The sequence below is a fragment of the Furipterus horrens genome, unplaced genomic scaffold, assembly GCF_987537825.1.
Source record: "Furipterus horrens unplaced genomic scaffold, mFurHor1.1.pri manual_scaffold_13, whole genome shotgun sequence".
NCBI classification, from domain to species: Eukaryota; Metazoa; Chordata; class Mammalia; order Chiroptera; family Furipteridae; genus Furipterus; species Furipterus horrens.
This window is the reverse complement of record NW_028327183.1, coordinates 209,362-217,868: the sequence shown is the minus strand read 5'-3', so window position 1 is coordinate 217,868 and position 8,507 is coordinate 209,362.

Here is an 8,507-nt window from a genome sequence, read left to right as displayed (position 1 = left end):
ATCTCCGGGCGTCCGGCCCGCGCTGCCTCCCCATTGGCTGACGACCCGCGGTGCCTTCCCATTGGCTGATGACCCGCGGTGCCCTCCCATTGGCTGGAGGCTGCCGGCCACACCCCCGCCGGGGCGAGGCCTGGCGCAGCGGCCATCTTGGTGGTGGCCGGAGCGCGGGAATCGGCGGGCACCCCTGGGCGAGGCAGACGCGCGTTTGAAGTGGGTGTTTAGCCTGTGGCGGGTTCAAAACGGCAACGCCTGCGACAAAACTGCGGCGTCCTTCAGGCATTATTGCTGCCAGCGATGACGCACAGCTGGTCATGAAGAAGCACCCGGACAAACCCAACTCCAGAGGGACGCTAAAAACCGCAGACCGTCGCGGTGTAAACCCCCGAACGGGGAAAGCTGCCCTGCAGGACCTGCAAGGACAGACCTGGGCTGTGTCCCCTCCACCCAAGACGGTGGCTCATGAGGCGGCCCGTGACACCAAGGCACTAAACGCCTACTGTCACTGGACTTGCAGTGTCGGTGCCCACTCGTGGCCGGCTGGGGACTGCCCGGCGCGGCCCCGCCCGAGGCCTCGGCGGTTGGCGGCTTTCCCGGGTACGTGCCCCCGGCTGTGTCGGGCCCCACTGCACGAACACGGAGTTCGCGTTTAACGTTGCCATGTGCTTAGGTTTTGTTTCCTGGATACTCCATGATGTGTTAGCACTTTAAAAGCCTTTCTGGCTGGGAGGGACTGCCGCGGCGGGGCTAGACAGTTCCCGGGGACAGCAGAAGGCCGGCGGGCACGCGTGCGACCTGCAAACCGAGGGGTGCAGAGCCAGACCGGCAGGGGGCGGGCCTCCGCCTCAGCCGTCGCCGGGCCTGGCCAGTCCCGGCTGTGCCCCGGCCCAGCCTCGCCTTTCCCGGGGAAACCCCGCTGGAGGCACCTACGCCGTCCCTGGTCCCCGCCTTCGGCCTCCCGACCACCGCGCTGCAGCCCCGCGGGGGCCTGGGGCCCATGAATGCAATGAGCTTTTCTCCGCCGCGCCTCTTCTGCGTCCCGCCCTTGTGACCATCTCAGAAATGGACATAGGACGCTTTCTTAAAAGTCCATGTGCGGGCAGCTCAGGGTTGGAAAAGTTGAGGCCACCAAGCCCAGCGTAGGCCCCGCCTGGGGCTGCGGGGCACCGGGAGCCGCCTGGCTGGCTCACGCGGGCGGAGGATAAGCAGCAGGACGCCCATCAGATACGGTGCGGCTCTCACTGCGAACAGAAAGGGCGCTTTAGATTTGTGGCGACAGGCTTTACCGTTGATCACTTAGGGCCTGCATGAAGAGACGCCCGTGAAAGCCGTGCTGACGGGGTCCCCGTCCTCTGGCCCTTCTCAAGGGTGAATTAAAGCACAACCCAGTGTGTGAGCAGGAAAAGCCCCGCTTCTGCGTGCCTGCAGGGTCTCCCTCCTGAGTCTCCTTCACTTTCCCACGGGCACTGCACTTCTGACCCTTCCAGTCGCCACGCAGGTGGAGCGCGCCATTCCGACACCAGCTGGTTGTCCGGCAGTTTAACTCAGTTCTGACGCTGTCTTTGCGGAGACGGATCCCACAAGACCACCTCCACTTCAGATGCCAATTCGGAGTCATAGGCCTCCAGCTTATCTACAACTCTGCCTGACTTGGCAGCAAGTTGGGGAGTCCCAAGGCCCCCTCCTCGGGTTCACTTAATCTGCTAGAGTAGCCACAGAATTCAAGAAAACATTTACCAATTTTTTAAAGCAGATGATAAAGGCGGAGGGCTGTGAGGGTCCCGAGTGCCAGAGTTTTTGTCCCCACAGAGCTGGGGTGGACGTGTTCTCCAAACTGGAGGCTCTCCCAACCCCAACAGTTTGGGATTTTATAGAGGCTTCTCTATGTGGGCAGGATCCATCGATAACTCTGTTGCTAGCCCCCAACCCCTGCCCCTTCCTGGAAGATGGGGGTGGGGCTAAGATTCATGGCTGCATCTCTCTGGTGACCAGGCTCCATCCAGAAGCCATCAGAGCCACCTGGAGACACCCCATTCAAACAGAAGATGGTTCTGGTGCTCTTATCACCTAGGAATTCACAAGGGAATTCTGGGCCAGGAATAGGGGCGGAGACCAACGTAGATTTCTATGACCTCAGAAGGGGTTGAAAGAGTCAAATCCCTTTTCACCTCAATCTCGCTGTCCAGATTTTCCCCTGCGTCTGCCACACCTGCTCCTTGCTTCCTCCTGACACCTTGCCCCTTAATTCATGACACTCTGTATGTGGAAATGGACAAGAACCAGGAAAGATGTGAAGCCTTTTTCCTGAGGTGCCAGGAAATACTAGGGACAAGGGTGAGTCTCTTATAGACTCTGACCCGATGCCCTATGGTTGGAAAATAAGGGCTTTTTATATCTCAAAAATCCATAAAAACAGGTGCCTTGGGGGAGAGGCCATTCGGCAGCTCCACATGCACCCCACCACGGCCTTACTGTGCCTGGCACATGCCCCTTCGGACTGGACTGTCTGCCCGCCCCCGGCCATGCTGACTGCTCAGGTCCCATTCAGCACAACCACACTCTTCTTTGTGACAGAGAAACGCAGGGCCAGGTGTGGGACGTGAACGACAATTCAGAACCCGTGAGGTCCCCAGGAGCATTCTCTTAGAGCCTCGAACTCCCTGAATGAGGCTGACTAGGAAACCACAGGGAACATACAGGCTCATAAACAGGCAGCAGCTCTCCGGGGAACCCCGGGGGGGTCCCATAAGGAGTCTCCCCCGGCAGCTCTGCTCCTCCCTCTCCCACTCTGGCCAGCCCTGACAGAGAGACCCCAAACCAGGCGAGAGCTGCCTGTTTTCAGCGCCTTTTAGGTTATTTGAGGGGGGAGCCTATTAAGTTTTAGAGAACACTGTTTCCTCCTGGCCATGAGTCACTCCGCGAAAAGCTTTCCTCTCAATCTCCTCAAGCTGCTGATTGGGAGGGAGCCCAATTATTTTAATTACTTTAATTAGAAACCAAATCAGACGTGCGTTCTCCTAAAGCTTGTCAAAATCTAAAGCGCAGACACAAATTTCTCTTAAGCAAGTGAAGTTATCAAGGGGCTTTCTAAAACCCGCCAGAGGAAAGCTGTGCTCAGAAACCCAGAGGCAACACACAGACCCCAAAGCCACACACTTGCGGCCTGCCGGCTCCGTCTGGCCCGGCTCAGGTGCCCCCATTCACTCCCTTACAGGTTGTGTCATAGGAAGGGGTGGCCAGAGGTGCTTTGTGCTGCGGTGTGGCCCCTTCCTCAGGAAGTGAAGCCATTAGAGTTGGAGGGACAGAAATCACGAGACCCTCCTCCCTAAGCGCCCAGGACGCTCAGGAGAACAAGACAAAGAAACCCTTCCAGCCTGTTTCTCCATTTGTAAAACCAGCCTGACAGATGCTGGCAAGTTTCCCAGGGAAATGTGTGTGTGCAAGTCCATGGTCAAGAGTGACCTTTAGTGTTTTGTCTGGAGCTGAGGGCCGTCTGAGAAGCCCCGCGGTGATGTGGGAGCGAGGAGACGCCCCCTTCAACCGAAGCACTCCCTCCCCAAGGGCCACACCTGGGCAGCCCACGTCTGGCAACAGCCAACATCTATGCTTCCAGGCACACTTCCTAGAAGGACAGACCGATCTCTAAGGACCGAAGAGGGGTTGCTCCAATTCCTGGAGCAGTTTATGAAATGGAGGTGGAGGCGGTGGGAGCTGGTGGGAGGGGTGCCGGTGGGGGAGGGGAGGGTCTGTGTTGAGGTCCTTGTGTAGTGGCTGCCACGAATCTCAGACGAAACCACAAAGCCACACCACAAAGCTCAGTATGTGTGGGGGTGTGTGTGCATGCGCTCACGCGCGCGCGCACACACACACACACACACAAAGTCACTTAAATCCCATGGCTCTGTGCTCTTCCCAGTGAAGTCACCCGTCCATGGCAGCTGCAAACATAGAAGCAGGGACATTACAGCGCTGGTGCCCCAAACCCCCTGCTGTGCAGATAGATGCTGGGGCGGGGGGAATATGAGCCAGAGAGGAGGCTGGTCCTTCTCTCTCCCTTCCCTTCCCCATCCTACCAGAGCAACTGCCTAGAGAGGGGCATGGAGGCCCAGCTCTTAGAGAAACCAGTCAGCCTGCCTGCCCAGGAGGTGGGACCTTGGTGGCCGGTGGCCGGTGGCCGGTGGCCAAGGGGCAGCCAGGGGACTGTTTTGCACTTCAAAGAGAATTTAGGTAGAAAGACAAAACAAAGAAGGGAGCTGGTTCAGCAGCAGAAAACGTTCAAAACACCTACTGCCCTGGCCGGTGGCTCAGTGGGTTAGCGCATCTTCCCGATACACCGAGGCTGCAGGGCAGTCCCGGGTCAGGGCACATAAAGAATTCATCAATGATGCATAAATAAATGGAGCAGCAAGTCCGTGTTTCTCTCTCTCCAAAAAGTTATTTTAAAAGATTAAAATAAAAACACCAAATACTGCCCCAAGCCTGCGTGAGGTGAGAGCCTGGCTTGGTTATCAGAAGTGCCCTCACTCCGCCCAGCCAAGTCTAGAAGAAATTTTTCCAGCAGAAAAATTCCCCCCACTACCCTGATGTTTCTTCGCCTCAGCACAGAAAGGAGATGTGGGAACTTTGTTTCAAGCATGGAAAAGACCGTCTCCCCCATTACAGAAGTAGAAACCTGTGCTAACTGACAAATAAAATTAAAGGTTCAGAAAAGTACTGATATGCCCAAAATCACACTCAGAGACAACCACGGTTAATATTTGCTGTGCATATTTTCAGGCTTCCCCCTTCGCAGGTTTTTAAACTGCTGCATTACAATCATGTGTTTTGTCTACAGTGACTCGCAGGCGTCTCTGGCAACGGAGCAGCCCGTTCTCCTGAAGTCTTGTAATTGGCTCAGTGAGCCCTGCCTGTTGCTGAGTGTGACTCATCCCCTCTCCCTCCCTTTGGGAAGCCAGACACCTTTAAAATGAGCCAACTTTGAGACTGCAGACTTGTCTTTATTGCCTTACAGTGAATTACAAGTCATGAAAATGCTGGGTCGAGACCACACATACATTAATATTCGCTCTTGAGTTTTATACCCCACCAGTGAACACTCAGGCTGAGAAGAGCTGTGTCCCAGCCCAGCCCCAGTTTTCAGGGCTGAGGTCGCTCTCCCAGGGTGCAGATGCTCTCGTGAAATCCTGCTTCCAGAACACGGAATATTGAAAACACATGTCCCTCTGCACCGTCTCCGCCAGCCCAGAAACCTGCAGCTGCCGTCTCAGGGCCCTTTCCTGGGAGCTGCTCTGGGCTCCCATTCAGATATCAGGCACAACCTGGCTCTGTGAGCATCCCTTGGGATTTGTGGCCTTTATCATTATCCCAAAATAAACCTAAAGCACAAAACCCCGGCCTCTCATGTTTCAGCTTTTCCTCCGGACCCCTGAGCCCAGCCTGGCTGCGAGGAGCCAGACAAAGAGGGCATTCAGGGGCCTCTGAGTGCTGGCAGCAGGGCCCTGGCTGCTCCCGGTGCCCGGGTCCCCTGGGGGAAGCCGACCTGTTTTTCCATCTGCAGTGGAATCAGTGAGGGGGCCAGAGCCTCGCACTGAGCCCTCCACAGCCCAGCGGTCTGCCTGTGGCCAGGGGATCCATGGGCCTCTCGGCTCAAACTGTCTTTGATCTTACACCCAACGGCCCACAAAAGTAGGTGACTCACGGTGACCTTTGTCTCAATATGCACAGTGGCCTCCCTGGAGCACCGCAGACCATGGCACCCTGCACCCCACCCTGCAACTGCTGCCCATGACGCACCTGGGCACCCAGCCCCAATTTACTCTCTTGGCCTCCAGGAGCCTAACCTTGGGACCCTCTAGCTCCTGTGTCTGCAAGGATGCTCAGAGGTACAGTTCCTACAGCTTTTTAATCTACTGCTGAGTGCAGTCACGAGCCACTCCCTGCTCTGATTGCACTGCCATGGTGTGGACCCACTACAGCTCCCTCCAAAACCCACAGAGCGTGTGAAAACAAACAACCAGTGTGGTTCCCTCCACATCAAGCACGCAGAGGGAGACTCACCCCCCTGTAGGGGGTGCTCTGTGTGCTGTTTCCCCCTAAGAGCGGGGTGGGGGAAGGGTGTTGGCTGGGTGTTCACTGGTCTGTCCCAGGCATAAGACATCAAGGTCCAGTGCTCAGCGAATCCGTGTGAGTTGATGGCCTGCAGCATACGATGAACATCCCCGGGAGCTGATGTGATAACCTGATAAAGTGACGCTTGAATTCCAAGCACTAAACGTTTCTATTTTGTCCCCAAGCACAGCCCTAATGGTGAGGGGTAATGTCCTGCCCCTGGGATTTCTTCACAGACTGGCAATGAAGTAGAAAGCACACGTTTTTAGGAATAGGTGCAGGTAATCACATAACTGTAGAAATGACCTTGCTCCAAAGCTTTCCAAGCTGAGCTAATGATTGACCTCGATCGATTCTACCATGCTTCTCAGATTAGCCGTCTTTAGCAGCCAGAATCATTTCTAAAATCCAAGGGACAAGTTCAAAGTATGGAAGAACTAACGTATCTCTGATTCCAATCATACTCCTTGGACAAATAGCTAAATGTTTTAACCCTAGTGCCATTTTCAACAGGGATAGACCTGCTACCCCCACTACACTGTGCTCATCTGTTAGAAGCTTCCCTAGGTGTGCAGCCCAGATAGTCATCAGTTTACCCACTTGAGTTCCTCAGCCTGATTAGTAAAAGTGTGGGCACTGCTTGGAACCAGCTCAGGTAGGAAACAATCATCTTGACTTTGACTCGTGACTACTGGGTGGAACTTATCACTGTACCCAAAGCTCCCACCAACCAGCCGGAACCCAGGCACCTCTACTTGCCGTAGCCATGGCCGATCTCACCAGTTACCTCCTCTAGTGGAGGCCAGGCTGCAAGGTTATAACCCCTCTCGCAGCTGCCGTCCCCCGTGGGCCATGTCGGGCCTATTCCTCACCCTACATCCCTCCCTAGGTCTCATGTGTTACTTTCTGGGGAGATGTGGGGGGGGGGGGAAGTGGTCTGGGAGGAAAAGATATGGTTTCTAGAAGCGTCTGGAAAGCTGACTGGTGCTTCTGTTTCCTTTTTGGTCATGGTGGGGGGGCAAACCTTCAGATATCAAGAGATAAAAGCTAATTTTTTAAAACTCCAGTGATCAATGCCAGATCATAAATAGTATTGTACCCTTACTCAGGTGACCTCAAGGGTCAGCCAGGTGAGTTGTCACTAGATCCTTAACAAGGTCCCTGCTCATTAAACAAGATCCTAAAAGCATGTGGTGAGTTAGGGAAATTTGAGACCCTTTGAAGACAGGGAAGGTACTTCTTTGTTTGTTGGTTTTTGTTTTTGTTTTTGATACCAGAACCTGGGTCTGAAGGGCAGGTACCTTTTCTGTCACACAACCAGCTTCCAATCAGGGTGATTACCACCTTCTCTGTCTAGTCACTGCACTGTGGCAGGGGTGCCTGGCCTGCGCTAGGAGCACCACCCCCTCCACCAAAGGTGTTACAGATGGAAGTCTTTATTCTCACGGAGTCTGACCAGCCACGTAGGCTCCTCAGGAGTGAGGTCACGATGCCAGGGGACAGTGCCCCAGTGCGCACACACCTGGCACTGTGTGGAGAGAGTGGACTTTCCTTAAAATGCTATTCTAAAACAGACCTTGAAGTGTGTCCCTACCTTCTACTGACAATGGTGTGTGTGTGTGTGTGTGAGTGAGAGAGAGATTAAGTCACCTGAGTCCCAGCTGCTTGGCACCCTTTACTCAGCAGGTAGCACACAGCCCACGTGCCCCTCCTCCAAAGGGCCAACACTGTTATTTTAGCTGCATAAGCTTGGAGAACTGAAAGTTGCCCAGCTACCGAATGTAGACACTTTGACCACTATTTGTCTTTGTCAAACTCCTTTTTGTTTGAAGACGAAACATCCAGAAAGCATGACTTGCCAGTAGGGCCCCAGGTGACAGCCTGCACCCCACGCCAAGTCTCCTTGAAACGAGGGAAAATTACCGCATCGCCGCGGCTGCTCAGTCAGCAGGGGACTTCAGAACCCGGCTTCACCCGGGCCAGGGAGAAGTCTCCAGGGCTCTGTATTTGTGTGCCGCCCAGGGCATCCGGGCAGAGGACCTCGTTGCCACTTACTCTCCAGTTGTGACCATGTGAAACTATGGCGGAAGGGGTCTCGGGATGAGCCTGTGTATAGCCGTTTGGGGGCCTGGGCGCCATGCTCCCCGGAGCGGGCGAGTGAGATGTGGCGGGAATGAAGGCACAGTCGCCGTCACAGGGAAGCGCACCTCCCCGCCGAGGGCCTGAGACTCCACTTATTTTCCCTGGGGACAGCAGAGCATTTAACGAAGGCACATGTCCTGCTGCGAAGGGCCGGTTATTACGTGCGTCGCACCGTGAGGTGTCCCTCGCTCCCATCACCCTGCAGTGACCTCCACAGCGGCCGCGGCGGGCATCGCGCGTGTGTGCGCGCGCGTCCCCCC